A 12,744-nucleotide genomic window follows, 5' to 3' on the forward strand; every position below is an offset into this window, starting at 1 on the left:
TGGTCTGACCACAGCTCAAGTTTTGAGTGTTATAAATGAGGATATTGAAAATATAAATAATGTTCAGAATAATCATTCAATCAACAAGTACTCAGTAAAGTCCTATTCTGTACTAAGACATTGTAGCAGGAAATGGAGAAACATTAGAATAAACTGGATCCCAATAAACAAGGATCTCAAAATCATAACACATGATATATGAAGATCAAAAAGAAGACTCAAGGAGTACAAGGGCTGTTTTCATATATTTTAAGAGCTGTCATTTTAAAGAGAGTCTATGCCTCTTCTGGGCTCCCAAGGCAGAGATAGTAGCAGAAAGGAGAAACTAAATAGAAGCAGTTTTAGGTTTCTTAAAGAAAAATTTTCCTAATTAATGGACCTGCCAAAAAGGGGAATGGATAGCCTTCTGCCTCTCCTTTTCTCCTCTGCCCTGCCCCCAGCTAGAGATCTTCAAGGTCAATGAGTGCATGTTGAAGAACTTGCAACAGTAATTCTATGGAGACTGGAAAATAATTTTCTATAATTTCTTCTTTTTTTAAGTTTTTAAAAATGTATTATTTATTTTAAACATTTTTTTTAATTTTGAGTTCTAAATTCGCTCCCTCCTATATTATTATAATATATTTGATATATATTGGCTTACTTGCCATCTAGGAGAGGAGGTGGGAGAAAGAGAGGGAAAAATTGGAACACAAGGTTTTGCAAGGGTCAATGCTGAAAACTTATCCTTGCATATTTGAAAATAAAAAGCTTAAATAAAAAAAGAAAAAGAAAAATGTTCAAAAGAAAAAAGATGTGCCTTTTTCCCCCTCTCAGGCAATTGGGGTTAAGTGACTTGCCCAGGATCACACAGCTAGGAAGTGTTAAGTGTCTGAGGTCAAATTTGAACTCAGGTCCTCCTGACTTCAACGCAGGTGCTCTATCCACTACACCAACAAGCAGACCCCTATATGCACATTTTTATAGCCCTTTGGGCACAGTTCCAAATTGTCCTCCAGAATGGTCAGGCCAGTTCATAGCTCTACCATAAGATCTCTTCCAACTCTGTCACTGCAGTTGCTTGAGTAAAGAAGTCATGGTCAGATCTTCTCATAAGTGCTACTGTTGTTGCAGAATGAAGTAGACTGGCAGAGAAGGTGCTAAGCTTCATTGGTAGAGAGTATTTGCTCACCTGGGAGCTCCTTAGCCAATAAAATAACAGGACCAGGCTTCCTCTATCCTTACATGCTGGACTTAAACTCCTGGAAGTCTTTATCAAGGGAGAAAATTTCAAGTATCCATGGATTGATGATCAAGAGAAGATTGTGAATTACATTGTCATTTACTTTTATAATCAAAGTAAATTGTTGCAAAGACAAAAGCTTTTCTTTTCCCACAGGTGAAAACTCTTATTACAGTATATTTGAAAAATTTGAAAAATTGTGTTTACAGAATTCTGAGAAATCCTCCCCTAGGCTACGGGAGTGATTAATCATCAAAAGAGGCCCTGGGGAAGTGAGTCTGGTAATCTACTCCAAGTAAAGGGTCATTGGGCTCAGGACAAGTCCATCATTATAATTTTGCTAAAGGCCTGGGAGCTAAGAACTTTCATGGATGAGTCAAGAAAGAGGAACAGAGCAGGGAGTACAGCAGAGAGCAGAGCTTTAAGAAAGAAAAAAACTCTTTACATTGTTTTGTTTTTCCTAGAGACAAGAAGCAATACATCCCATGGAGAAATGCCATAGGAATGATAATGGCCAGCAACTATTACATGACTCCAGGACTGCTGGGAAATCCACCTGCAGGTGCTAAGCTAACAAAGTCAATGTCAAGTGTATTAAAATCAGCATTACTGTCCCTCTATGCCTTGTAAAGCTGTCGATTTCTCTATTCCTGCAATTTGTTCTTTTCCTTTTCTCCTTTGTTTCTGAGTTTTTACTAAAAGCCTGATATAAGGAAGAAAGAGGTTTTGTTCATTCTGACATTAAGAAAGTTAAAGGGAGTTCAAGATGTCCTTGGAGGCCAGCTTTGGGGATCCTAGCCACATGGATGAAGTCTCCCAAACATATAGGGGATACTAGACTAGTCAATAAGGTAAAAACTAAAACCAAGGAGCCGTTGGTCAGTTGATGGAACTGAGTTCAAATCCTGGTTTTGTTACTTCCTACCCATTTGACTCAATCTTTCTGGGCCTCTTCTTCATCTGTAAAATAAGGGAGCTGGATGAAGCTCCTGGGTGGGTATATATAGTACAGAATGTGAAATTCAGGAATGCTTAAATTCAAATTTGATTTCAGATACTTAAAAGCTGTGTGACCCTGGGCAAATCACTTAATCTCAATTGCCTCAGCAAAAAAAAAAGGGCGATAATAATAGCATCTGCCTTCTATGGTTGTCATTAGGATCTAATCCTAATCTTAATAATAATATCTATAAAGTGGCAATATTTATAAAATATTTTCCAAGTGCTATATACATTCTAGCTGTTATGATGATTGTGATGGTGACAGCTCACTCTGTGATATGATCCTGCCTCAAAAGAGATTAAATTACCTTAAAATTACCCTGGGGCAAAACATAAATACGAGATTATCCATAATAGTTTGGATATTTTTTAGGATCATACCTAAATATACGTTTCTAGTGTAATTAAACAGATGAAATAATAAATTCCTTTGTTCTATATATCCCACTTTCCTTTTTTGTTTCTTTATCACAGCATGACATGTTACTTGTCCTGCATTTTCAAAGAGGACCAATGATATTGCAAGGGTTGTGTCTTAACTTGAGAGTGAACAGGATTTATGGAAGGCAGAGTTGCACAAAGTCATCAGCCTCATTCTCAGAGTCATCAATGTTCAGCGGCAGGACAAAAGTCATTAACTATGGTATGACATAGAAAATAGAAAGCCAGCTCTAAGACAGGAAGACCGGTGTTCAAACCCTTGCTCAGATAGGCTGGGTAATTAACCCTGGTGGAATATTTACATTATTTTAATTAAGCCTTTTTTTTTTTAATTTTTATTTAATAATTACTTTATATTGACAGAATCCATGCCAGGGTAATTTTTTTTACATTATCCTTTGCACTCGTTTCTGTTCCAATTTTTTCCCCTCCCTCCCTCCACCCCCTCCCCTAGATGGCAAGCAGTCCTTTACATGTTGGATATGTTGCAGTATATCCTAGATACAATATATGTTTGCAGAACCGAACAGTTCTCTTGTTGCATAGGGAGAATTGGATTCAGAAGGTATAAATAACCCGGGAAGAAAAACAAAAATGCAAATAGTTCACATTCGTTTCCCAGTGTTCTTTCTTTGGGTGTAGCTGCTTTTGTCCTTTTAATTAAGCCTTAGATAAGAACCTTAAATTCCTTCAGAGGAACCATCTTAACTCTTTATGTGACTCAACTCAACTCAACTTATCTCTGACTCTTTAGCAACATATAAATCCTCTTCTTCCATTAGCCAATTTGTGAATCCTTTAAATCTAGTTTAAGCTTTAACCTGACTTAGTTTACCTAAAGAGTTTATATGAGACATTTATTTCTTTAGGGCATGTATGAGATTATGACTTTTTAAGTTTGTCCCAACTTTTGTGACATTGAAGTATAGGATTATGGATCTATCTTCTCTTTAACTTTTATAGTCTAAGAAGAATGTATAAGACTGTAATGTGTAATGAATTATTTTTCTGTTACTCTGATGTATTTTTGCCCATAAAAAACCTTGTCAGAATTCTCATGGTTGTTCAAGTTTTTTCTGAGGTCTGAACCTGTGCTTGAGTATAAAAATAAAACCTAAGTTTTGTTTTGTTTTTTTTAACCTTTGTAATGGGCTGAGGCTTGAGTTGATGCACTGAGGTCCCAAGCACATGAGGCTAAATAGTAATTGGACCATACTCTACTAATATATAAGGTTGGAGAAAGAATAGCCCCGCCCACTCTTTGTGCAAGTCCTGATGTGTTGTATAGAAAATGACGATTTTGGTGGGTGGAGGCAGGGAAATGGAAAAGGAAGGGGAAGGGGAGACTTTTTGCATTGCGATTGGGAAGGTTTGCTCAGCTCATATCTCTCTCTGTTAGCTGGCTTCCTGTCGCAGCTGCCCATATTGCTATCACAATCCTTCTTGCCCATATTGCTATGGCAATCCTTATTCATCTCTTCACTTCAATAAAGATTGAAGATTTTTCCCTTAATCTGAATTCCTGACTCCGGCTGATTTTAAATACGCGGTCATTACAAACCTCCAACAAAAAACTTAATTAAATTAAGAAAATTGGTTCTCCTATGCTCAAAAAGTGATCAAACTGTGCATATCCTTTGATCCAGCAGTGTTTCTACTGGGCTTATACCCCAAAGAGTTACTAAAGAAGGGAAAGGGACCTGTATGTGCCAAAATGTTTGTGGCAGCCCTGTTTGTAGTGGCCAGAAGCTGGAAAATGAATGGATGCCCATCAATTGGAGAATGGTTGAGTAAATTGTGGTATATGAACGTTATGGAATATTATTGTTCTGTAAGAAATGACCAGCGGGATGAATACAGTGAGGACTGGCGAGACTTACATGAACTGATGCTAAGTAAAATGAGCAGAACCAGGAGATCATTATATACCTCAACAATGATACTGTTTGAAGATGTATTCTGATGGAAGTGGATCTCTTCAATAAAGAGAACTAATTCACTTTCAATTGATCAAGGATGGGCAGAAGCAGCTACACCCAAAGAAAGAACTCTGGGAAATGAATATAAACTGCTTGCATTTTTGTTTTTCTTCCCGGGTTATTTATACCTTCTGAATTCAATTCTCCCTGTGCAACAAGAGAACTGTTCGGTTCTACACACATATATTGTATCTAGGATATACTGTAACCTATTCAACATGTAAAGGATTGCTTGCCATCTGGGGGAGGGGGTGGAAGGAGGGAAGGGAAAAATTGGAACAGAAGTGAGTACAAGAGATAATGCTGTAAAAAATTACCCTGGCATGAGTTCTGTCAATAAAAAGTTATTAAAAAAAAAAAAAAAAGAAAGAAAATTGGTTCTCTTAAATAATTAATTACATTTATCCATGCAACTTTCTGATACTATAAATTGCATAGAAGGAATATTGGTAGATAGAGTTTCCCTGGAGGAGTTTATTCCTCTAGTAATATATCAATGAATTATGGACAAATCCAGACCTCCATCTGTCCATAAATAAATAAGTAAACAAAACAGCGATTTTAAAAACTAGAACATCTTATTGGCCCATCACCCTCAAACTGAAAGGGAAGGATTTATCTTAGGTTGCCTCTGCACAGTCTGAGAGGTGATGCTCTCAATTAACAGCAAAAAGTAAGGAGCAAGAAAGCAATTTGAATATAGAGAAGGAATAAAGAAACTGAGGGGGAAGTTGGGGAAAGAAAGAGATTGCAAAGCTGTCTACCTTTCTAGCTCCTCCAGGAATGTGATTTCCCTTTATATCATTTCACCCATCCCAGATTAATATATACCTATAGTTGTGTGAACATTTAGTTATAGACCTAAATACAAGTCCAAGAACACATTCCATAGGCAAATTAGAAATCTGGGATGATCAGAACAAAAGCTAATCTCTGTTAGGAAAGGTAACTGATTATAGTTAATGTATTTTCATATTAATGGTATGTAAGATGTGTTTCTGAATAGAAACTTTTTTGGGATAAAATGAAATCATTGAGTTAATAGATTGAATTATTTTGTCACACTTTTCTCCAACCACTTGCTTCTTTATTTCTCTATCTATACTGATGAAATTCTCTGAGGCTGTCAGATAAAGGAGCTGCCACTGTACAAAGAAATGGACTTTGTAAGTGGGTGATGTGATTTTCATTAATGCTAGAAAAAATGAAAAATGTTATTTTCTTACTAAAAAAAAAGGTGGAGGTAAAGGGTATACATGGAGTTATATGCTGGTATCCAAGAATAAAAACTGAGAAAACTAAATAACTTTCCAGTTCTGACAAATTAAATGCTACATCTGCCCAGACATGGAAACAAATAGGTGAAAAGAGTGTTATTTACAACACCACCATAATATGAATAGTTTTGCAATTCCTAGGCTTGAGGAAGAAAGAGATGAAGGATATATTAATTATGCATTATGAATGACTTGACACTTCTTGGGTGTTATGCTTAAGATGAAGTTTTGAAAGGCTTTCCTGGAGGGGTTACTTTACAGTCAGGGAAAGTTGTTGTTTTCAAGTTATTTTTTTCAGATCTTTCTGCAAAGAATGAGGCAAAAAAAAAAAAAAAAAAAAAAAAAAACATTGTAGGGTTCTTTTTTTCTCCAGAAAGGACTGCGTATATTTGGCTTATACTAAATTGCTCTCAATACTTAAAATGGCAAGCTCTGAATCTGATCTAGATGAGTATGGGTTATCATTCTGTCTATTTCTTTATCCCATTTATCTCCCTGTTCTGATAGGCCTAGTTCATGTCAGTGTTCTTTCATTCATAACAGCATATAAAGGAATGAAAATGGTACTGGTTTGTGCCATCACAGATGAGTTGGGCAAGGAGGTGGTCCTCAAACTTCTTTGATCATACAACCCTATCAGTAAATAGATTTGGGGAGAGCATCCCAAAAATGGTTTCAATCCCTGGCTCCAAAGGCTGATCCTCCCCTCTCAGCCTGGGAAGATGGGATGATTTGAAAGACAGGGGGTGGGAGTTCAAATCCAATTCTATCACTTATAATAGCTCTCTAGACCCAATTTTTCTCATCTATAAAATGAGTAGAAGAGACCAGATAAAGTCTAAAGTTCTTTCCAGCTCTAAAGTTGCCCAACCATATGTAGGTGGAGGAGTTTCCAGAGTCAACCTTAAACTGATGAAATCATGTATGGGGGCTGGGATAAGGTATGAGAAGGGGATAGCATTTATAGAGAGCCTACTATGTACCAAGCCACTGTGATAAGCACTTTACAAATATTATCTTTATTTGATCATCACAACAACCCTGGGAGGAAAAAGCTGTTATTATCGCCATTTTACAACTGAGGAAACTGAAGCAAAGGGTCACACTGGTAATAAGGTCTACAGGCTTTAACTCAAATCTTTCTAATTCCAGACCCAGCGCTCTATCCACTCTAGCCTTTGAACAATTTTTTTTAATGATATCATCCTGCATGATTATATATTAAATAAGAAAATCTATATAGTTGGAAGCAATAACATCAATCTACAGGTTTATTTCAGAAAGTTATATAAATATTAAACTTTGCTCTTAACTGTTTAGAGAGCTACACATCCACAAGGCAATTAGCCCTATTTATATACTTGAAATTGGCTCTCTCCAAGGCTATAAATTTAAAGTCTAAACAATTCTCCCAGTTACGTTGAATAATCTCACATTCCAAGCATTTGTATAATAAATCAAGAGAATGTGAATACTAAAATCCCAACCAATCCCCATCTCCCTTCGAGAAGAAGTAATGAAAAATTTATCTCCTTCTTTATAGACATCCTATCTCTGCCGGCACCTTGCTCCTGGAGTGATGGGTGGCACTGACATGAGCTTCATATTTTCATATGAAATTGAGAAAGCAATTGACAAAGAGAAAGCAATTTTTAAAATCACCATGGTCAATTCAAATGGCTCCATATTGAAAATGGCTAATTAATGGAGTAGATTGTAATCTATTTTTAAAATATAAAGGGCTCAAGTCTACCCTTTTAAGCAGAGGGAATGGGGAGGCCTGAAGGGTCCAAGGTGAACTAAATGGTGCTTTGGTCAACTTTCCAAGGCCCTTTTGAAGTCTTTATTGTTGTAAAGATTTTTGGCCCTTTTTTTTTTTTTTGCTCTGTGGGCGGGAGAAGCAAAGCTAAGCTGGCACCCGGGGCTACATCGAGGATGAGAACAAGAAGTGCATCCAGTCCAAGTATGGCGTCCTCTGAATGGAGCTCGTTGTAATGCAACGAGGAAGAAAGAAAAACAAACGAGGAAATGCAGAGAGATGGGGAATGTCTTATTTGAGAAACAACATCATAGGACCCCAGAGTCAGGCTAGAACAGACTTCAGATCTGGAATTATGCCCAAAAAGTTATCAAACTGTACATACCCATTGATCCAGCAGTGCTACTTCTGGGCTTATATCCCAAAGAAATACTAAAGAAGGGAAGGGGACCTGTATGTGCCAAAATGTTTGTAGCAGCCCTGTTTGTAGTGGCTAGAAACTGGAAAATGAACGGATGTCCATCAATTGGAGAATGGCTGGGTAAATTGTGGTATATGAACGTAATGGAATATTATTGTTCTGTAAGGAATGACCAGCGGGATGAATACAGAGAGGCCTGGCGAGACTTACATGAACTGATGCTAAGTGAAATGAGCAGAACCAGGAGATCATTATACACTTCGACAACGATATTGTATGAGGATGTATTCTGATGGAAGTGGATTTCTTTGACAAAGAGACCTAAGTTTCAATTGATAAATGATGGACAGAAGCAGCTACACCCAAAGAAAGAACACTGGGAAATGAATGTGAACTATTTGCATTTCTGTTTTTCTTCCCGGATTATTTTTATCTTCTGAATCCAATTCTCCCTATGCAACAAGAGAACTGTTCGGTTCTGCAAACATATATTGTATCTAGGATATACTGTGACATATCTAACATATATACCGTGTTTCCCCGATAATAAGACCTATCCCAAAAATAAGCCCTGCCCTTACTGTGTAAGATTCCTCTAAAATAAGCCCTCTCCCGAAAATAAGCCCTATTGAGATTGCTACTGTAGTGAAGGTGATCCCTTGCGCTATATGCTACATTACGGTACCCTCTGTATGCACTGTTCCCCCCCCCCCCAACCCCTCCCAGTGAAGCACACGACGCGCTCTGAGCTGCATCCAATCAGAGCTGCAGCAGTGAGTGCGTCATCCTGTTCTTCCTTTTTTTTTTTTTTAATAACTTTTTATTGATAGAACCCATACCAGGGTAATTTTTTACAACATTATTCCTTGCACTCGCTTCTGTTCCGATTTTTCCCCTCCCTCCCTCCACCCCCTCCCCGAGATGGCAAGCAGTCCTATATATGTTAAATATGTCGCAGTATATCCTAGATACAATATATGTGTGCAGAACCGAACAGTTTTCTTGTTGCACAGGGAGAATTGGATTCAGAAGGTAAAAATAAACCGGGAAGAAAAACAAAAATGCAAGCAGTTTATATTCATTTCCCAGTGTTCTTTCTTTGGGTGTAGCTGCTTCTGTCCATCTTTGATCAATTAAAGCTCTCTTTATCGAAGAGATCCACTTCCATCAGAATACATCCTCAAACAGTATCGTTGTTGAAGTATATAATGATCTCCTGGTTCTGCTCATTTCACTCAGCATCAGTTCATGTAAGTATCACCAGTCCTCTCTGTATTCATCCTGCTGGTCATTTCTTACAGAACAATAATAATTCTATAACATTCATATACCACAGTTTACTCAGCCAGTCTCCAATTAATGGGCATCCATTCATTTTCCAGCTTCTAGCCACTACAGACAGGGCTGCCACAAACATTTTGGCACATAGAGGGGACACCTGATTCTCACGAGAACGTATAATAAACTTTGCTTTGCTTCTAGAGATCTCTCCAGATTTTTTTTATTAAATGGTTTCTGACCCACACAGTAGTGAGTAGGAGGTCTGGAGGGCTCTGAGTCCAAATCATGCATCTTTAAACTGTAGTAACTTCCCTTACATGACCAAATGACTAGAGCTCTAGGCTAGAGCTCAGTTCAAATCTAGCCTCAGATCCTCACTATGTGACCCTAAAAAAGTGACTTCACTTCTGCCAGCCTCAGTTTCCATACTGTAGAATTGGGATAATTACAGCACCCATCTCACTGGGTTTTGTATTTGTAAAGAACTTGGCATAGGGATAAGTGGAACATATAATAGGTGCTTAATAAATGCTTGTTTCCTTCTTTGTAAACCAACGTCATAGACCTTTACACATAAATGATAGAATGGCAAATAGAAATAACATTTAAAGAATAGTAACATTTCAAATCAGCTATCACTGAGGAAATTTTTTAAAGAAATTTAAAGGCTTATAAATATTTACTTCTATGACATATATATATATATATATGTCTTTTTATAATAATTATCTGCCAGGCACATTTTTAATGTATTCAGTAGCTATTAATCAGCCCTGGCTTTTGTCAATGATTGTATCTATATACCAAATAATGCCCTAGAGATTTTGAGCTTCCAATAAAATAAAACAATTCAATACAGTGGCTTGGATATCAAATGAAATAAATGAATGAATGAAATAATATGGGTGAAGCATAAATGCTTTAAAATACTTAATTTCTCCTATCCTCGCACTTGCTGGTTAAATTGAATCAAACATTGATTCTGCCTTCTGCAATGGGCAGAAATGAAAGGTCAGATCTTAAGCTTAATCTGATTATGATTAGTATCCCATTCTCCGCCTCTCCGCGTGACCTCTCAGGTCACATCCAGCCATTCTGGAGAGCAATTTGGAACTATGCTCAAAAAGTTATCAAACTGTGCATATCCTTTGATCCAGCAGTGTTACTACTGGGCTTATACCCCAAAGAGATACTAAAGAAGAGAAAGGGACCTGTATGTGCCAAAATGTTTGTGGCAGCCCTGTTTGTAGTGGCCAGAAGCTGGAAAATGAATGGATGCCCATCAATTGGAGAATGGCTGAGTAAATTGTGGTATATGAACGTTATGGAATATTATTGTTCTGTAAGAAATGACCAGCAGGATGAATACAGAGAGGACTGGCGAGACTTACATGAACTGATGCTAAGTGAAATGAGCAGAACCAGGAGATCATTATATACCTCAACAACGATACTGTTTGAGGATGCATTCTGATGGAAGTGGATCTCTTTGATAAAGAGAGCTAATTCAGTTTCAATTGATCAAAGATGGACAGAAGCAGCTACACCCAAAGAAAGAACACTGGGAAATGAATATAAACTGCTTGCATTTTTGTTTTTCTTCCTGGGTTATTTCTACCTTCTGAATTCAATTCTCTCTGTGCAAGAAGAAAACTTTTTGGTTCTGCATACATATATATCGTATCTAGGATATACTGCAACTTAAAGGACTGCTTGCCACCTTGGGGAGGGGGTGGAGGGAGGGAGGGAAAAAATTGGAACAGAAGTGAGTCCAAGGGATAATGCTGTAAAAAATTACCCTGGCATGGGTTCTATCAATAAAAAGTTATTTAAAAAAAAAAAAAACAATAAAGTTCAGGTAATACAGTCCTGAGCCAAGTCCCTCTCCTGCTATCCATTCTTCTAAAGTTCTACTATGGTGTCAGTCAATAAAATAACTGCCTTCAAAAAACAAAATGAGTTAAATTAAGATATGAGTTTATTTTATGTAGACTCTATGAAGGCATTGTTGGTGCAACTCAAACAGGACTGAGTAAATGATATTACTTCATCCTATTTCTCATGCATGATTTCTCTAGGTCTCCATAATTTGGAACTTCCTCTTTACCCCTTTCCCTCCCACCCCACTTAACTAGTAGAACACAAGTAGTTGCTATAGTAACACTTAATAAAATACTGTTCTCTAATTTTTTTATGAATCAGCTCTATTATATACAGATGATCATGAGTGATAGTTTGTCCTGTGATAATTCTGATAATTAATTGAATTCTCCAAGATCTTTTGAGAACTGCAATTAGAGGATATAAATTTAAAGATTCTTGGTCCATGAAAACTCTTTAGTTGTTTTTTGCTCCTGTCTTAACTCTTTGTGTCCCCATTTGGGATTTTCCTAGCAAAGATACTGAAGTGGTTTGTCATTTCTTTCTCTAGCTTGTTCTATAGATAAGGAAACTGAGGTAAACTAAGTCAAGTGACTTATTGAGAATCATAAAGCTAGAAAGTATCTGTGACCAGATTTAAACTCAGGAAAATGTCTTGCTGATTCCAGGCTAGGCCCTTTATCTATTTGCACCAACTAGGTGTACCCAGCCCCCAGGAAAGTTAGTGGACTTTTAATGTATAATTCTAGCAACCAAATCATATCTTGCTAAGTATTCAGAAAGTGCTAAATTTTTACAGCCTGCAGTGAGATGTGACACAATTTCTACCATTTTCTGAACAATATCCATCAATCACTAAGTCTGACCTCCCTATGAATAGCCATTCTATAATTTCTCATGGCAATGACCTGGTACTGAATTGCAATTACAAATACCTCCATCTCCATAGACAAATTCATATGACATTTATTAGTTCAATGCTTCTTTTTCAACATAGTTTATGTGTATGACATTCATGGAAGGGCTTATGATTGGAATGGACATTAGTCATCTCATAAGCTCCATTTGGAGAGAAACTGCTTTCAGTTACATTCAACAAATACGATGACATGAATCAGGTCTCAGCCTTTGCTATTGTTCAGTGAAGGGACAGACACTTATTCCAAAAGTATTTCTGTAGGTTTCTTACCTATTTATCATGGGCTCTGAAAAGGTCTATCCATCTTCCTCCTTTCTGGCAAGGAAGCATTAATCTTTTTATAGTTGCTTTAGGGCAATGGGACCCTGTGTTTCATTAATATTGCATGGGTTTTGTTACAAGGCTTTGCAAATCTGTTATAAGTCATTTTGCGGTTCCAAAAATACATAGAAAGACTGTATTGATTAGGTGCTAATTGTTTTAAATGTATTTATTTACATGTTGTCTCTCCTATTAAAACATATATTCCTTGAGGGACTCTTTTTGCCTTTATTTGTGTCCC

This window comes from Antechinus flavipes, chromosome 5, assembly GCF_016432865.1.
Source record: "Antechinus flavipes isolate AdamAnt ecotype Samford, QLD, Australia chromosome 5, AdamAnt_v2, whole genome shotgun sequence".
Lineage (NCBI taxonomy): Eukaryota > Metazoa > Chordata > Mammalia > Dasyuromorphia > Dasyuridae > Antechinus > Antechinus flavipes.